Source organism: Diceros bicornis, chromosome 5 (assembly GCF_020826845.1).
Source record: "Diceros bicornis minor isolate mBicDic1 chromosome 5, mDicBic1.mat.cur, whole genome shotgun sequence".
Lineage (NCBI taxonomy): Eukaryota > Metazoa > Chordata > Mammalia > Perissodactyla > Rhinocerotidae > Diceros > Diceros bicornis.
Genome location: NC_080744.1, coordinates 55,177,783 through 55,197,559, shown reverse-complemented (window position 1 = coordinate 55,197,559; position 19,777 = coordinate 55,177,783). Strand labels below are relative to the sequence as shown.

The 19,777-nt window shown below is 43.7% G+C and overlaps 1 pseudogene; it reads right to left on the bottom strand.

Annotated features, from left to right (window-relative positions):
* Window positions 1-5,118: 5,118 nt before the first annotated feature.
* On the bottom strand, window positions 5,119-16,128 carry LOC131405582 (dual specificity protein phosphatase 5-like; annotated as a pseudogene).
* Window positions 16,129-19,777: the final 3,649 nt, after the last annotated feature.

Genomic DNA, 19,777 nt, shown 5'->3' with positions numbered 1-19,777 from the left:
TGCACAAATGACTGTGCATGTGAATCTTCCCAGTATGTGAATTTCCTATGGTGTAAATTATTAGTAAAGATAGCTAAAGCAGGGAAAACCAGGCTCACAAAGTGGCTACATTTAGCAAGAAAAATGATTTAAGGACAGAAATCTTTTAAATCAATTTTCAGTCTTTAAATGACTCCAATTCTCCAGCATCTCCCTACGTTCTGACAAACGGTTTTGGCTTCTTATCCACATCAGTTTATTTGATCTCCTTTTTCCATCAACTACCAAAATGAAAACTCTGCTGCGAGAGAGAGAGAGGGAGCAATTTTAAACAACCCTCAGCAATGAGGCAGAACACGCTACAGCCATCAAGTTCTAGTTGTTCATTCTATTTATTGAAAAAACCCTGTAGCCTGATTTCTTTTATGCGAGTACATTTGAGCAAGCAAAGTTTATAGAGATGACTTATCTCATTACATTAGAAGAGTGATTTGCTATCTCAGCATCTATAAGCAATTTTAACAGACATTTCTGGATGAAGAAAAGCTTTTGTAAATATAGGCGAAAGACACGATTTCATCAAGCATTAAATTGGAGGTGCCCTGGAAAAATATTACATTTGTGCATTCAATTAGCTTGATTGTGGCTGAATTTTGTCCACTGAAGGCAGCATTTCTGCAGAAAAACAGCAGCATTCCCTACGTCAGCAGGTTTCCTAAAACAGAAAAGCACACTTTCTTCCTTTGCAAGGTCTTCTTTTGCATTTGTGCTGTTCCCAGCTATGTGTCCCTAATCACGCTGCTCAGTCCTGTTCTCCACAGTAGATGGTAAGCGGAGAGAGAACAAGAAGCCACTTCGTTTAGGCCTCATAGAAATCCAGACCAATGACTCCAACTTTAAATAGCCTGCATCTGGTCTAAAAGCTAGGCAAACTTGGGCAAAATCAGGACTGGTCAAGGATGGACTTAAGTTCTCCAAAATTCCCTTCCTGGTCTCCTCTCTCTCCTTTCAGGGTCCATGGGATGCTGTTTCAATCTTGGCATGGTTGTCAGCCCGTGTCTCTTTCCTGGAGGTGAGTTTACAGGGTGGGCCTTACCTTGGAATGAAAGCTTTCTTCCCTTGTTACAGGAGTGAAAAGAGTTAGTGAGGAAATGGAGAATGGTTGGGCTACAAGAGGGCTTTCTCAGACCCCTAAAATCACAGTAACGACATGAGCTAAGAATTTAGAATGATCACCAGCCCTTCCCCTTCTTCCCCCTTGCTCTTCTGTGGTTAAGCCATCAGCTTTCTATTAATAAGAAACAAACCAGAAAACACGTATTATGTCCATGGAACCTGGCTGTGGGGTGGCTGTTATTTTTAAAACAGTGGGTGAGGACCAATTAGAACTTTCCCGGCTATAATCCATCATACCCCATACTTTCAAGTACATTTCTAAAGATGAATTAATTCAAGGATTAGCAAGGAGTTTGGATCAGGAATAAAAACATGTTTCAAACAAGTTTTAGGTTTCTCTATCAGAGAGGTTGCCGGATTTCAAATGTTACCATGGATCCTTGAGCTTTGGAGAAGCACGTTGGTCTTAATGGATCCCCTTTGTCGTAATAGATACCAACTCATATAGGGCCACGAAGATTTTTAAAGTCTAGAGTTGAGCAGGTAATATAGGACCTCAGTAATGCACGTATTCATTCACTGACATTAATTTATTCAACAGACAGGCCTACTGTGTGCTGGAGACTGAACCAAGCACTGGGGATTTGAAGAAGAACAAGGCAACGCTGACCATGTAGGATGATAAGGGCTGTGATGGAGGAAAGCACGGGTGCACGGCGGCCAGAGTAGCTGATGAAGCACCTGGAAGGTTTCTGGGGGTGGCAGTCCTTAAAGCAGGATTTTTTTTTTGTATTTTTTTCTGACTTACAAGAGAATACAAAATCATTGTAGAAAGTTGGAAAATACAGAAGGGTGGAAAGAATATCTACATCACCTGGAACTCCAACTAGAACCAATCACTGTTAATGTTTTGGCAGGACGACCTGTTTGAGAATTAGCTCTTGTTTCCTTGGCAGTGAGCTCATCAGGAAAGAAGGAGGGGCGGTTTCTCCTCCTCCTCCTCAAGAAGGAGGCTGGGCTTTGCCAACATCAGGCTTCTCTTGCCACAGAAGAAGTAAGTGGCTTTTGAGTGTTCAAAGTCTAGTTCAAGAAGATGGAGGCCTGGATTGTCTCAAAGGAAAAGTGTTTTGGTGAAAGGAAGAAGCGAGAAGCCTCTTCCTGGGACAGCTGGGTTTGCAGAGATTGCGCTGGGCAGTGCCCAGGTGATGGGGGACGGGGCCCAGCCTCCACACAGCGCCTGGAGCGTCCCGACCTCTGATGGGGGAGCCTGGGTGTTTGCAGGGGATCAGAAACTGCCCACAACAGTGTTGGGTACCTCTGGGAATGTCTCAGTGACTGGGCATGGTGCATGGGGAATGAGGCCCTGCCCAATGTTCAAGTCTATTTTCCAATTCTGATTCGATTCTGTACCATTTCTTCCCCCAGTCACCAGAACAGCCCACGTCCCATGACAAATTGCTGGAAGAGAACCTTTTTTTTTTTTCTGATGTCATAGTAGTTTATAACATTGTGAAATTTCAGTTGTACATTATTATTTCTCAGTCACCATATATACGTGCCCCTTTACCCCTTATGCCCACCCCCCAACCCCCTTCCCCTCTGGTAAACACTAATCTGTTCACAGAGAACGTTTTTATGTTTACCTTCCGACTTCTTTTTCTTTTTGGCATTTTATGATCTACAATACCTATCTCAGATAAATCATAGCAAGTATTCCAGACATCAGAGCTCCAAACTTTAGATCTAACTTTGTGCTCTAAAGAGCCTAAGTTAGCTAAATTTTGCGTATCAGTAAGGAAAACAGGTTCCTATTAGAGTCATAAAAAGAGAAGGAAAATGAAGGATGCACTCCCGATATCGTGCTCCAAGTTGCAGAGAAAACAAAGAAATGACAGAAAATGACTTCAGAGCATAGATGAAACAACAGAAGAGGTAGACTCAAAACTTTCCAGCTTTTCGGTAGGATAACTGCCAGTTCTGTTTTACTGTGAGGTTTCCATGTAGTTAATATCTGGCTTCTGAGGCTAACAGATACAGAGTAAGATAGAGTATGTCAGCCTTGCTCCTAGCCTCTGTATCTTCTGTTTCTCCCTTGGCTGAGGCCTCCAAATCCCCGCCTGGAAACTCAGGCCTGGCCTGGCCCTAGTTTCAGATCCATGCTGGCCCGACCACGGAATATTTAATCAGCTGTGTCTCCCGCTGCTCCTGGGACTCTGATGGCCTCCCTTCTGCTCTGGGAAGGAGTGAGCTGTGCCTGGGCTCACGCTATGTTGCCAGCACTGTGGTCCGCTCTGATAACCCTCGCCCCGGCGGGGGGGTGGGGTGGGGCTGCCTGATAACTGACCTCATCCCCCAGCTACCCAAGCCCTGTGCTTGCACGACCCTTCTTCCTATGCCATGGAACCCTTCCTGCCAATCCCAGCCCTACTTTGCTCAGTTCCTTCCTGGATGAGTCTTCACATAACAGGGGCAGCCATTCTTGAAGGATGAGCTCTGCCCAGCGATTAGAATAGCCCACCACTTTATCTGAGTACCACTGTCTCTTTCCATTGTCACGGGTAACTATTTGTCTCTACTCAGAATATTTCCTAGGGTCCCTCACTTGCCTCACCTTACTATAAATAACCAGCCAGACACTGATGCATTCAGACACGATAACATAAGTTGTTTGTTTGGCACAAAGAATGTGCTACACAAGTTCAGAGAACAGATAACACCTTTTTCCTCTCTTCACCCATCCACCTGCTGCTCTGCCAGACCTCCCCCCTTGACGTTAATCTTTGCATGAAGACAGTGTCTCCATGTAAACATATCACTTGGGAGGGGTGATTCCAATTAATCCTTTAGCATACTTGATTTATAGGCATTTATCATTTCTTCAGCAGAGAATGTGGCTGTTAAAGAATGGGACGTGGGATGGTGAGGTTTTTGTATTTCCTTTCACTACTTTTATTTTGCACTATAAACAACAACCAGTAATATACTGCTTTTCTTCACATTTGTATGGATTTTAGGAAATTATTCCCTTTTCCCCTGGAGAAATAACCTACATACAGAAAAGAAATAACATCACATTGTGAAATCTGCAAATCCCAGAAGTCAACAGCTTGAAGACAACCCCCAGGGGCAGGGAAGAAAACAAGTGTCACGAGAGACGAGACAAGCACATAGGAGGACAGCAAGCTGGGGAAATGACCGTTTCAATGCCACTGACCCAGACAGCAGGTACCCTTCTGCTCCTGGCACCCACTGCCATCATCTCAAAGGGGTGGTTTTTGGTCTACGGTCTGAAGAACTCTTTTCAAATGACGCAAGAGTTGCGTTGAGGAGAGGTGCAATGAGAACGGTTCAAGTATGAATAAGAATCATGCCCAAGTCCAAAGTCAGGGAAGAACCACAGTGAAAGGAAACCAAGAAGTGTCATCGTCCTGCTACTTCAACCAACTGCCTCCTTTGGACCCAAGTGGGAGCCTCAGAAACATCTGAGGGATCAAATCAGCATGTATGTTGTATTCCTACAAATCTCATAGGGTTTTACTTTCCTGACTAGATGGTGATCAGCTTATGCCCTGAAGCAACAGAGACATACCAAGACTGCCAAAGTTAAAAAAATAAGGTGGAAATTATGCTTCCTTCAAAATGAACTGGCTTCATAACTGCCTTTTCTCCTGGTCTAGCAGCTGCTTTCTCCCCCCTTGCTGCAGGTACTATTGCCTTAAGCTGGAAAGGAAAAGGCAGACTGGGAGGTGCAAGGACTGGGCAGTCCTGAGAGGACAGGGGTCTGGAAGTGTAGGAGTCAGCTCACGCTGTGCTCTCCTAATGGCTTGGCCTTCCTTTGGTCCCGAGAACCTGACCCTGAGGTTAGTCTGAAGTTCCTTTGCAAGCCTGGTGACCGCTCACTCTCCCACTGGGGCGGCAGGACAGAGTGAGGTCGTCAGTATTGCACAGGTATGAAACGTCCACGAGTTTAAAAAACAAAATCACAGTTGTTCTTAGGCCTGCGCTGGTTCCCCCATCCCAGTTTTAGCAGCACGTGGCTGTGGCCGTGGAGCCCCTGGGGAGCTCTGAGACCGTGGGGTGGGAGGGCACTGGCGCCGGCACCGAGGGGAATGCGCTGTAGGAAGCCTGCACGCCGGGCTCAGGGTCTGCACACCGGCTATGAACGAAGAGCTGGCTGCCTCCTCTCGGAGCTGCTGGCCCAGGAAGCCAAAGTTGGGCGAGATCACACTCCTCCTCTGCTTGATGTGGTCGAAGGCCTCGTTCAGGCAGAACGGCTTGGTCTTCGTGAGGTAAGCCATGGGAGACCCCATTCTCACAGGGGGCCTGGACCTCGCCTCCGTTTTCCCTGACACAGTCAGTGAAGTCTAGTTGCTTCTGGAAAGTGGGAGCTAATGTGAGCGGCCTGGCTGTCTTTCACGGGATCCATCTGTCATGTAGATGGTCATGCAGGCCTCGGGGGGGCTGCCACGAGACATTCAGCAGGGCCATGATGTGCAGGTTGGCGAGGAGGTCGCATTGCATGCACGGGAGGCACTCCCAAGGTGGAGGAACGGAAGGATTGCAACTGGGCGCCCTGTTGAGCACTGGTTTCCCACACCGGCTGCTGAGGGCTCTCTCGGTTTCAGTCTCCCGTGAACTGGGTTTAACATCGGCGCAGCACTCAGGATGCTCCGGCTAGAAAGACTCAGGGACCCCTTCGCGGACGCAGCCCCGCGGGCCGCCGCGCAGCGAGGCGAGCACGAGGCGCGGCGCCATCCCCGCGCCCCCGCCGCCCCTCCCGCCGCGGTCGAGACCGCGGGCCCGTGAGCGCGCCGGCCCGCTCCCGGCGGCGGAGGCCGGCGGGGCCCCGCCCAGCGCCCCCGCGCGCCCGCGCCCCCGCGCCCCCCGGCGGAGCGTCCGCGCCCCCGCGCCCGCCGGGCGGCGGGACCTTCGCGCTGCCGCCGTCCTGCGCCCCCAGGTGCCCGCGCCGGCCCGGCCACTCGCCGCCCCCGAAGCCGCGGTGGGGGTTTTGAAGGGCGTATGAGGATCACAAAATGTGTGGCTTAAATGGACACTAAATATAAGACATCTAACTGGAAGAGCCAGATAAGATGGGTCATTTACGTACTTCTGGTGTATTTTTAGTGGAGCTCTGGCTTAGATAGCAGACGTTTTTGAGGGCTCCCCCTCAGAGATGAATTCAATCAGTCATTTCCCATCCTCCCCAAATAAAGAACACAGATTTGAGGGCGCCCGGCGGTTAGCCTGTGTCTGGATACAGCTCTGCTGCTGTGGGTCCCTGGTGAGGGGGCCCGGGGAGGACGGTTAAGGTGACTGGCTCACCCCCAACACAGGTCTGTTTCCCTTGAACCCCACTGTACTGTGAGCCAGAGCCCGGGAGCTGACTTCAGCTGAGTTCTTTCCCTGGAGTCTCCCCAGGCAGTGTGCCCTGTGGGTCTGCCTCCCTGCCAATAACAGTATTTACCTTATAGGGTTGTTGTGAGGATGATGGGAGGTAATTCAGGTAATGTCCCTAGCGTAGTCCTTGGTATAGTGGAAGCATTTAATAAATCAAATAAATTTCAGATATAATCAGATAGATAACATTGTACGATATTACCTATTTATATGTTATTAGCGAGTTGGCCCTCACGGACCTAGGAGAGACTGCCCGCTGTGTGTGTTTGCACTGGGCAGTGGACCATAGTGTCAGGGGTCCCATGTGGCTTGTCCTCCTTCTGTGGCCTGTTTCCATTTGGGAATTTGGCCTCCTTGGTTCTCTTGCTTTCTCTTGTCAAATAGTTAGCCTGGGATGGGCCTCCCACCTCCTTCCTTCTTGTCTGTCAATGAATCACGAGACCTGACTCTGGGAGCCCATCAGGGTCAAACAGTGATCCAAACAGTGTTTGGATCTCAGTGTGGGGCCTCTTTGAATTTATTTTACAGCTAACATCATTCATCTTCTTGGCCATGAGACAGGATTCCCCCCTCCCACCCCCACCTTTCTTTAAGTTTCCATCAACTTTGGACCACATCTAGTTGGTGAATATATGTAGGCTGATGATGGGTGGGAAATAATGTTTCATGATGGCCAATCCCTCCTGTTCCTGAAAATCGTTTAATCTGATGATCTAACACAGACCAATTCCTTTAGGGAGAGGAGTTAAGGGCTCACTTCCTGGAACCATGTGGCAGTGACTGCAATTAAACGATGGTAGTAAAAACCATGGGAAATATCAAGCCGCCTAGATTCAGTGGAGTTTTTGTCCCACAAGATCAGAAAACGTGGGGCCAGGAAGCCCATAGTGCATGGTTTCTATTCCGTTTGAGCGTGTTACACCAACATGGTGAGTCTTACTTCTAGGCAGTGCTACTTACACTTGTTCCTGTGGCCAAGTCCCTACGAGTCGCTTCTGGGGCATCACAGAGTAATGATCCATTGTACATTTATTATATAAAACAGAAGCAGTTTTATTGATGGAAAATTTATAATCATATGTGTACAGGTTCCAGGCCTCAGCAATTTACGCATAAAATATTTCTAGGAAATGACGTGCACAGTGATGGTCCTTCTTGTACCTGTCTTCACCTCCTTTCCTGCAGGCTGGTCCTTGCTGAGGCCGGATGGTAGAAGGAGGCCTTTTACAGTGAGACTCCCCTGTTGGCTTAATGACTATAAGGAGGTTTGCTACTGGGAGTTAACCTTTTCTGGGCATAGGGTTTGAGTGTCTTTTATTATCCATTTCCTCCTCCATTCTCAGGCCTTGAACATGGAGCAGACAGTGCCCGCTCCATGTATATCAATGGAGAGGCTTGGAGGGGTTTCGGGGAGAGGAGAGGAAGTGAAGGAGCAAAAATAAAGGCAGAGCGAAAGAAGGCACAGGGCAAGGTGGAGAGAAGGGAGACAGGGCACCTTTTTCAGAGCATAGCTGCAGAGCCAGGAACTAAAGACCCACTTGTGTGGGCTGAGCCCAGGACTCAGATTGAGCAGGTCAGAGAAGAAACCCCCAAATTTCTCCCACCAGAAAGTCTTTCTATTAGTTAGACTCTATCGCTTGAACCTGGAGTAAATACCTGTTTGAATATTTTTCTGGAACTGATGTTGATGCTTGGTGGTAAGACTTTATCATTCTCTCATCCACAATCACTGTAGAGATTTTATACATTCTGAGGTTTTCTATTTAAATCTGTTTATTACCAGGACATTTGTTTTCTCAATCCATCCACACTGGCTACCTAATAAGAGCAGCGATTTCTTGAGCTTACTCTGTGCCAGGCACTATGTTAAGTGTTTGACATAGATTATGACATTTAACTCCTACTGCATGCCTAGGAAATGGTATCGTGAGCCCACCGGACCGATGAGAGCACTGAGGCTCAGCCAGGTTAAGCCATTTTCCCAAAGTCCACAGCTAGTAAGAGGCAGAACCCGAATCTCGTACTCCAATACTGTCGTTGGTAATCAGCTCACTCAACTGCCTCTGCATCAGAATTTTAATAAAAATGGAAGAAAAATCTATCCATTAATTGTGTGTGTGTGTGTGAACTTGGAAAAGACTATCAATATTTTTTAAACTAAACTTTTAATTTTAGAATAGCTTTAGATCTACAAAATTATTGTGAAGGTAGTACAGAGAGTACCTGTATTCCCTACACCCAGTTTCCCCTTGTTTAAACATCTTAAAATGTATGATACGTTTGTCACAATGAACAAACCAACATTGATACATCATTATTTAACTTTTTTTTTTTTTTTTTTGGTGAGGAAGATCAGCCCTGAGCTAACATCCATGCCAACCCTCCTCTTTTTGCTGAGGAAGAGTGGCCCTGGGCTAACATCTGTGCCCATCTTCCTCCACTTTATATGGGACGCCACCACAGCATGGCTTGACAAGCAGTGCATTGGATCCAAACCCGGGCCGCCAGCAGCGGAGCACGCACACTTAACCGCTACGCCACAGGGCCGGCCCCGATACATCATTGTTAACTGAAGTCCCTGGTTTCTTCAGATTTCCTCAGTTTTCCCCTTATGTCCTTCTTCTGTCCCAGGATCCCAGCCAGGGTATCACATTACATGGAGTAGTCATGTCTCCTCAGGCTCTTAGCTGTGGCAGTTCCTCAGATTTTCCTTGTTTCTGGTGACCTTGACAGTTTTGAGGATCACTGGACACATATTTCGTAGAATGTCCCTCAATTGGAATTTGTCTGATGTTTTCCTCGCGATTAGATTGGGGTAATACATTTTCTGAGGAAGAGTACAGAGGTCAAATGCCATTTATATCATCTCATATCAACGGTCATCCTATCAACATGACTTATCACTGTTGATGCGAAGGTCAATCACCTGGCTGAGGCAGTGTTTGTCAGGTTTCTCCCCTGTACAGTTACTCGTTCCCCCTGTTTCCATGCTGTCCTCTGTGGAAGGAAGTGACTGCACAGCCCACACTTAAGGAGTGGGGTGTTATGCGCCACTTCCTTGAGGATGGAGTATCTGTACAAGTTACTTGGAATTCTGCACAGTGGATTTGTCTCTTTTTCCTATTTATTTATTCAGTCATTAATTTATGTCAGTGTGGACTCTTGGATATTTATTGCGTACTTTGGGTTATCATCCAATACTACTTTATTTTTTGCTCAAGTTGTTCCAGCGTTGGCCGCTGGGAGCTCTTTCAGTTGGCTCCTGTGTCTCTTTGACACATCAACTTAGGGTTTTTTTTGAGCACTTCCTTACTTTCCGGTACTACAAGATGCTCCAAGTTCATCTTGGATACTTCCTGCCCCAGTCCTCAAATCTGCCATTTCTCTAACCAGCCCTGGATCCTTTCATTGGAGAATGGTGTTAGAAACCAAGATCTGGGCATTAGGTGTGCTCATCACCCCTGGGATGTCATTGCTTCTGGTCCTCTCCGTTGAAAGAGCAAGGAAATATATGTGTGCATGCTAACTTGTGTATATACACATATCTATAATTTTTTCTGTATGTAACCATCTGTATCTATATTAAGCTAAACCTGAGTTTATACTGATATCTCCAACTCTAATCTGTTACTACGTGGCTCATTCTAGCCTCCTCCTCTTGTTTATGTGTAAATTCCCACTCAACAGTGAGAAACCCAGTTCCTGCCATCTGTCATCCATTTATTTAATTGTTCAATTCCAGTACACATGTATAGCAATATTAGAATTGTTAACCCATATCCCCAAGGAAAACAACTTGATCAACTAGAGTACAGTGCTATGTGCAGTTCCTTTTCCCTTTGGTGTTACAGATTCTGCTCATTTCCAAAGTTACTTAGATCAGCACCATTTCCCCCCCCCCCTTCGATGAGGTTGTTTCACACATTTGTAATACAGTTAGGCTATTTGTCACGTTTTGTATTCCATTCTGGGATCCCCTGTCCTCCTAAATAATTTTTTCTAATTTGCATCTAGTGTATAATACAATATCACACAGAATAGTTTCACCACCCCCCAAAAATCCATTGCGCTTCATCTACTCAACCTCACCCCCAACTCCTGGCAGCCACTCATCTGTTTACCAGCTTTATAGTTTTGTCTTTCCAGAATGTCATATAATTGGAATCACAGATTAGGTAGCTTTTTCAGACTGGCTTCTTTCATTTAGCAATATGCATTTAAGATTCATCCCTGTCTTTTAGTGGCTATAGCGTGTTTCTTTTGATCACTGGGTAATATTCCATTGTCTGGATGTACCACAGTGTGTTTATCCATTCGCCCATTGAAGGACATGTTGGTTGCTTCCAGTTTTTGGCAATTATGAATAAAGATGTTATAAACATCTGTGTAGAGTTTTGTGGGGACATAAGTTTCAGCTCATTTGGATAAATACCTAGGAGTACAATTGCTGAGTCACATGGTAAGACTATGTTTAGTTTTGTAAGAAAACGCCAAACTGTCTTTCAAAGTGACTGTACCATTTTATACTCCTATCGGCAATGAATGAGTGTTCCAGTGGCTATGCATCCTTGTCGGCGTTTGGTGTTGTCGGTGTTCGGATGTTGTCATTCTAATAGTTGCGTAGTGGTATCTCACTGGTGTTTTCACTTGCAGTTCTCTATGACGAACTATAGTGAGCACCTTTTCATACGCTTATTTACCATTTGCGTGTCTTCTTTGCTGAAGTGTCTATTGAGATCTTTGCCCCCTTTTTATTCTGTTTTTTTTTTTAATTGTTGACTTTTAAGAGTTCTTTCATATTTTGAATGTAAGCCCTTTATCAGATATGTGTTCTGTGGATATTTTCTTCCAGTCTGTGGCTTGTCTTTTCGTTTTCTTCACAGTATCTTTCACAGAGCAGAAGTTTTAATGTTAATGAAGTTCAACTTATCAAATTTTTCTTCCATAGATTGTGCTATTGTTGTTGTATTTAAAAACTTATCATCAAACCCAAGGTCATGTAGATTTTCTCCTATGTTTTCTTCAAGATGTTTTTATAGTTTTGCATTGTACATTTAGGCCTACAATCCATTCCAAGTTAATTTTTGTGTAAGGTGTGAGGTCTGTGTCTAGGTTTGTCTATTTGTCTATTAGTTGTCTGTATGGACATTCGATTGTTCCAGCACCATTTGTTGAAAAGCCAACGTTTGTTTTCTTATTAGCGAAATATTTCTGTCCAGTTCGTGGAACTAGAGAGCTGTGGAAGCCGGCCGGCTTGGAGACCTCCGGCCCCAGTCACTGAGGTCTTCTCAGAACCACCGTGTTTTGTTTTCTTTTCACTCATCTTCCTGCCAAAGCAGGTGTTATCTGCTGCCTCCTAAAGAGAACTACAAAGACTTTGTTATTTCAGTAGCACAGGAGAGGAACTGCAGAGTGTGTGTGTGTGTGTGTGTGACAAAGACAGTAAAGTCTCTTTGGGAGGGGAATTTGTAGAGGAAGGGATGGTGGTTGGAGAGCCTCTATTTTACCCTTGAAGATAGAAAACTCTTAAGACGGGAGAGACTCTAATTAACTTTTGAGACAGAATTCAACTTTTAGGAAAAGTATAGAATCATGCAGTACACACACACACACACACACACACACACACACACACACACACCCTTTCTCCCAAGGTCTGGCGTTCCCTAAGAGCACCCATCAACACCCCTCTTCAAGCCTTGGGGGGCCAGGCAGGAGCTCCCCATCATCACGTACCTCAGGGAAGTGGCAGGCAGGTTTTCATAACTGTGATGCATGTTAAAACATTAAAAATGATAGTATATGAAATCAGCCACATATTTCACAATCCCGTTTACTCTGAAGTGTGAAAATCACTTTTTTTTTGGGCTTATGATGAATTAAAAATAAGGAAGAGTGCCATCTTGTGGGCATCTCTATTACTACCACAACCACATCAGATCTCGAAAGTCCATCCACCCCAGAGAACGGTTCTGCATAGGTATGCACGCATCTGTATGTAATGTATCAGCTGAGGGCAACTGATCAAGGACCCCTCTTCAGTTCTTTTACCTTATGAATCATTCTACGGGATCTTATTTTCAGAAATGACTAAAAGGTACTTCCTAATAAGCTATCAAGTCAGTCATAGAGGGGTACTAACATTGACATTTGTAATAAAAAATGGCACATTATCAGTTCTCTTACCTACGCTAATTCCATTTTGTATAAGAATTTTGTCTGGCAAGCCCCACAGTGCATGAGCCCACATGGAATGGGAATTCCAGAAATTTCTAGGGAGGATGTTTTGTTTTCAGTGTTGTATTGAGTTTGGTTGTGGTTTTCAATTGCTGCTAGTCTTGTCTTGAAGAATATGGTTGTCATTTATTTATTGTTGTGAGGGAAGAACCAGGACAGACTGCTTGGTAGCAGGAAAGAAGTTTTAGTGGCAGTTCAGGGACCACTGAGCCAGACTGTGGACTACAGGCCAGGGCAGAGAATTGGATGCCAGAAAGCCCTTTGGCAAGATGGGGCCGAGGAGAGCGGGTCATGCCAGTTATAGCTGAGAGACTCCAGGTTTGCTGCTTTTTACCTTGAGACCTTGGGCAAATCTCTACACCTCACTGGGCTTTGTTTTTTTTTTTTTTTAATCTGTAAAATGACGAGTTTGAAATGTATGATCTCCAGGGTCCCTTCAAGACCTGAAATTTGATGAATCAAAAAGAAGGCTCATTTCTCAATCCTTCTTCACTCAAGTTTTCTGGTCAAAGGCAGAATTTATCACAAAGATCCTTATTTTCAGTGAAGCTTCTAGGTAGAGCATTCTGAAGCCGTAGAAATGGTTTATTTTACATAGTTAACAAATTATGGAAATAATTGAATATAATCACTGCCTTCAATATTTTTACCTCCCTTTGAATTCCTATGGCTCTATTGGAGGGGGCATCAGAAAAAAGTCACAGTCACTTCCACTCAAAGGCTGAGGCAGCTGGGCCCTTGCTCCACGGGCAGGCATATTCTCCTTGCAGGTGGATGCAGTCAACATCACAGCATTTTAAGACATCTCAGGCAGTAATGGGTGACGTTATCCACCCAGCCTGCCTCTGCTACATCAACGCCATGCTATCGGCATCTGACAGTGGTGCTGGGGAAAGAAACCATCCCCTCCAAGGCCAGCTGCAGGACATTTGGGGATGGGTGTCATTTTGTGAAGAAGAGTTTCTCTGTTCCCGAATCACGAAGGAACATTGCTTTGCATTTGTGTTTAATTTGTGTATGTATATTTTAAGAGTTCTCATACATTTAAAAACTCTCATACATTCCCCTTTGCTTGAATGAATGCACTTTAAGGTGTTTTTGGAGAAGAGGAGAGGATACAAAATCCAACGATACTAGAAAGTTCAACCCCAAACTGCAGCTTATTTTTGTCAAAATTATCCTGCTGTGGATTGTCAAATGTGCCCTTTCAAAAAATGTGGAACACAAATTGTGTTGATGACATTTGACCACAAGAGGGCGCTCTTGTGGCATCAAAAATCTACATCCACCTCCTCAAACATTTACATGCTACAATTTCTGGTGGGTCTTATGACATGCAGCTCAATGTCACAAATATTGTTTCAAACTTGATGAAAAGAGATTTCCTTTTTAGGATGTTGGGAGTCTGGGAAGTGAATCCTAAGCACAGGTTAAACTACTTTGTTTAGCTGGAGCTGCTTTATAATTCCTCCATCAATTTCCAAAAAACGGCAAAGAGTTTAAAAACATTTATTTTCTTTAGCAACAGACCAAACAACACAAACCCAACACTTTAGGACCATTTACATTTCCAATCTAGAGCTTTTATGGATTATCGTTCTAAGAATTCTAAGTCTAAATATATGATTAAAAAAAAAAGAAAACTAACCAAATAAACCCATTCTCCAAGCTAAGTAGAACTATCCGAGGAAATGGTGCGTTACCTCTTCCAGCATACACATACTTAAAGAAGAAAGTGGGAGAAAGTCTCTGAAGTAAATTAAATCACTGGACTGCGTTTCCCTAGTAGACAGATAATACTAGAGGGCATAATTGCCAACAATGGATATCCTTTACATTTAAACAATCTTTACTGATAATAAAATAATTAGAAAAATTTATGTGCCTCTGTGCCATTAATATGGCTTTGCTTAAAGGAGATTCGGCCGGTTATTCACGGATATTACGAGTCTCCCTCTCCCCTTCTCAGATGACATGTTTATACTCAGACCGCACTTCTAAATTTTTAATAGAGACGAAGAGATTCCATTTAATTAGGGAGAGTGACTTGTTTATGTGCAGGTTATGCATTTACGAGTTCTAATGGAGAACGGAAAATACGTATTGAGCAGCCTTTGAAGTTTCCCTTGTTGGAGGATAATTGTAAACCCAGCTCAATGGAAACAGCATCGCAGTCAATCTAGTGATGGAGAGTTGAGCATAGGGAGCTACGTCTAGTAAAATAATTGCACAAATCGCGTGTCCATCAGTGTTCAAAGGATTTTTTTCCCTCCCAAATCAAAGCCCTTCCATCTTACATTTGATTGGAATATTGAAACTGGGTTATAGGAAAAACTGTTAAGGAGGTAACAAGGTTTTTTTTCCCTTTCCTAAAAAATACCCCTACCATCTATATAAAACCTTTCTCTTTTTTCTTTCAATTTTTATTTTCTAGATTCTGTATAGCCTATTTTATTTGAGAATTAGATAACATAAACACATTACCGTCAAAAGCATTTTTTCAAATTCATAAATCCTTCCTGAAAATGAGACGTTAATTTTTTCTTAACCTCTGACCTAAGGTAAAAATTCCAAATATTTGTGTGCCTCAGATGTACTGTGAAAAGGCCGCCTAAATTAATGAGGTTTCTTGAAATGGTGTACAGAAATGAATTACAAAGCTTAAGGAGTCGGAGAGATTTCTCGTGATTTTTAAAGCAATATTAATGATCGTAGGGAATGAGAAATGGAGCTTTGTGTTATTACTATAGGATTAGTTTTTAGATCCTGAAAGCTGGTCTATTTATGGGTATATAGGATGGAATTAAACTCTGAAAAGGTTAATTTTTTAAGAAAAATATTCTGTAGCAGGTCTATTTCCTATCACCTTTGATAAGTTTCCTTTGAATTGTAGCTGCAATCTGCATTTGGAGTGGGTCCAGGAAGACTGAATAATAATGTAATCCCTGGTGGAGCCTCTCTTCGGGGCGGGAGTGGGATAAATGAAATGCTACATCCAGGTTCCTGACAATATATTCATCTTGATATTATCACAGCTGATGGATTGTAGCAAGGCGACTCTTAGGACTTGTGTGTGCCATCATTAGTGTACGTTATAGTTTCTCTGTGAAAAACAAAATTCCAGCATACAAAAGAAGTAAGGCCATCCCTAATTGAAAGGTAGTATCTTAAAATATTCGTTGAAAGAAAAATATTTGTCTTGTTGCAGGGAGATTGGAGGGTAGAGAATAGAAGATTAAAGAAGAAAGGCGAAGAGACCATCGCCCTTGGCTGAACTTGCTGACCTCACCGAAGGCTCTCAAACATTGTAGCAGTTGCACGTCCATTTTCTCTTTCTTCCGTGTGCTTGTCTAATTTATCTTCATAAGGAAACTCTGCTCCTCTTGTCCGAGCCAGCATTATGTAGCTGAAATCTTGGATGGTGTGGGTTTAAGATCAAACAGGACCTAGTAAGGTGGGATTTGTTTTCTTATTGATCTTTTTATTGCATGGGTCCTGCCCACGAGCTGCGAAGTGATGGCGAGGAATTAGGGCGACAGCTCTTCAGAGAAATGCGTCCTGGCCCGGGCTGTACCTCGAAATGGGCGAGCAAAAGGTTGCAAATGGCTCGAACACGAGAGGCTTGCAGGCTCGCAGAGTGGAAGTGGGTTCGGGAACGGCCAGCAGCATAAATGTTAAAAGTGGAAGATGCTGGCTGATTTACTTTTGTTTATTGTATTTTAGGTTCTGGCAGGTTGGCCCATGTCCTTGGTTAGAGTTGATCAATATGCCTAATTCAGGCCTAATTTAAGAAACAAAAGCCTCCTGACTTTGTGGGAGACACTGGACAGGGGGACAGGATACCATCTGTATGAGAGAAAAGCAACGGAGTTTGGTACTTTTTTTATTTTTTACAGTTGGTTGATTTCAATCAGGATCCAAAAATGGACCACAAGTTGGTTTGGCTTCATGTATCTCATAAGGCATTTTTCCATAATTTTCACAGCTCTTCTATATCCTCCACTATATGTATCAGGAGTTTGGTACTTTTTAAAAAAGTTCACTTAGGAGTCAAAACATAGTAAGGAGTTGTTTAAAGGAAGCTAAAGGAAATTGAAGTGAGAAAAAGAATTTTGTGAACAAATGAAACTCTGCTGGTAAATGGAAAGAGGCAGGAGGAAAAAGGTTGTTTGCGGGGAAAAGTGCACTGTTACTAAAAACAAATCATTCTGGCCAGTCTTTCAGAAACAGAGAATTAAACATCCATTCATGGTCTTATTGATAACTTAATTGAACTAGGGAGCATTAAAATCTGTCTTCTATGAGGGTAGGTTTCACGTTTAATGTTCTCACAGAACAAGAACTGCAGCGTTTTCATATTATTGATAAATAAGAACGTATGTCTGTAGAGTCTACATCATCTTAGATAACAACTCAGTTCGGTCATTAAAGATCATGTTGTGCCTCTGCCCACCTTTTAGTGTTGCAGAAAAGCAAGAGGGAAAAACAGAACAGAAGGGAGTAGCCATTACAAGTGAAATATTCTCCAGGACACTGGAACTCCCCTTGCTGAGAGCTGACTTCTTCGGGGCTCTTTGGCAAGTATTTACAGATGCAGTATTTCTGTCATCTCCTCCATTATCCCACTCTTTGTTCCTTTAATGGTTCCTTCGGTTCTTGTTAAATCTGTTCCTTTTGGGGAGAGAAAATGACGTCCATGGTTATGACCAGGCCCTGCCAGGAGAAATGTCAGTTGGAGCAGCATGTCCCCTGTCAAGGATGCTTTTTCCTTGGGATGCGGCTGTCACCAGCTGCTTGCGTGGCAGCTCCTCGGTTGGTCTCACACGTCTGAGCACAGTCGTGTGGGGCGAAGGGAAGAAGATATTCACAATTGTCCTAGTGAGAAGGGAATTTAGGATGCACCTAGTTCTATTTGGGCAGGGAGGCCTTCCTTCACTGTTGGAGATGGAAAGGAATTTAAAGGCCAGACACTCCAAGCTTTTCAAATCACAGATGGGTAAACTGAGGCCCTTTGAAGCTCAGTGTATTGTTCAAGACGATGCGAGGAGTCAGTGGTAGAGTAATTTCACTCCTGCAGGGCACCTTTGAGGAGCAAGCTGCTGGGGAAGTGGGGGCGTCTTTCAGGGCCTGGGAGGGACCTTGAGATAAGAGGACTGTGCTCCTTGCTCCTCAAAGTGTGGTTCAGGGACCAGCAGTGTTGGTATCACTTGGAGCTTGTTAGAAATGCAGCATCTCAGTCTCTACCCCAGACCTACTGAATTAGAATCTGCATTTCAGCAAGATCCCCAGGTGACTTCTATGCGTGGTCGAGTCTGAGAGGCGCTGTTGCCCCAAACCCAAACTAGAAGGAGCGGGCAGCTCAAAGCTGCCTGATTTCAGCATAATAACTACTTCTAAAGAAGATGCTCTTGTAAGCAACATTTTTAGCTGCGATAGATACATTAACATATAAAAATACAAAAGGCATAGAGTAAAAAGAGTGATGCTCTACAGTGCAGGTGAAGATGTGGGAAAATGGTGGTATTTCATGGTACAACTTTTCTGGAGAGTAATTTGGTAATAGATATCAAAGTCTTAAAAATGTGCATGCCCTTTGATGCAACAATTCCACTTTCTAGGAAGTTATTTTGGAGAAATAATTGGACTAGTTTGAAAAGATGTGTGAATAAGAATGTCACACTGTTTATGATAGCTAAAAAAATTGGAAGTGGGCTAAATATCTAACAGTAGAGAATAAAGAAATTATGAAACCTATAGTGAAATACTATGCAGTGGCTTAAAATGATAATATCAGAAATACGTTTATGTATGTTTGTTGATAAGTGAAAAACTCAGGTTACCATACTTGGTGTAAAATGATCTCATCTAATTCAGAAATGGATACATATTTTATTTTATTTATTTTTTTTAAAGAATTTTCTTTTTTCTTTTTAAGTTTTTTTTTTTTTTTTTTTTTTTTGTGAGGGAGATCAGCCCTGAGCTAACATCTGTGCTAATCCTCCTCTTTTTGCTGAGGAAGACCGGCTCTGAGCTAACATCTATTGCCAATCCTCCTCCTTTTTTTTTTTTCCCAAAGCCCCAATAGATAGCTGTATGTCATAGCTGCACATCCTTCTAGTTACTGTATGTGGGACGCAGCCTCAGCATGGCTGGAGAAGCAGTGGGTTGGTGTGCGCCCGGGATCCGAACCCGGGCCGCCAGTAGCGGAGCGCGCGCACTTAACCACTAAGCCACTGGGCAGGCCCTGGATACATATTTTAAAATCCAGAAGGCTATGCAGCTAAATGTTAACAGTAGTTATTTCAGATGGTAAGATTAAAGGTTATATTTTTCTTTATGGTTGGTTTCATTTTATGGTTCTTTTACAATTGATGTGTATTAATTAGCTAATCAAAAGTGGAATATAGTTATTATTTTGGAAGAGTATTTTTTTCTTTAAGTCGTGAATATTTTACTCCCCAGGCCAAACTCCTAAAAGGAAAAACATTATAACGTCTTGTGTGCAACTTTTTCGCTATATTGACTGCATTATATTAAAATTACCTATTAAACATCTTCCTCCTCCAAGACTGTGAACACCTTGAAGACAAAGACTGAGAATTTCTCATCTTTATTTCTAGGGCCTAGCATGGAGCTTGGTGCACAGCATGCAGTTAATCGGTGTTTGAAATGGGTGAATAAAAGGGTCTTCGATGACTGTCTAAAGATATTTTTTTCTTCATGAGTGCCCTATGGGATTAAAGTTCTTTGCACATTGAAATTGATTACTATTGCATATAGGTAACGTGCTTGATGAGATAACTGTGGAGGGGAAAGTGCTGCTTTACCTATTAGTTTAGCTGTGATCTCTACTAGGGTAATGAATTGTTGTGTGAGGTGTGGGCCAGGGCTCAGCATGTCAGGAGGTCAGGCCATATTGGCCTGTAAAGTCTCAGAGGAAATGTGCTTCCTGGGAGTTAACCACCACCTGCTGCCATGGGGCTGACTGCTCCCCAGGTGGCCCTTGGGGAATCCTAGGAAAAGACTGCTGTGTTCAAGTGGAAGTTCA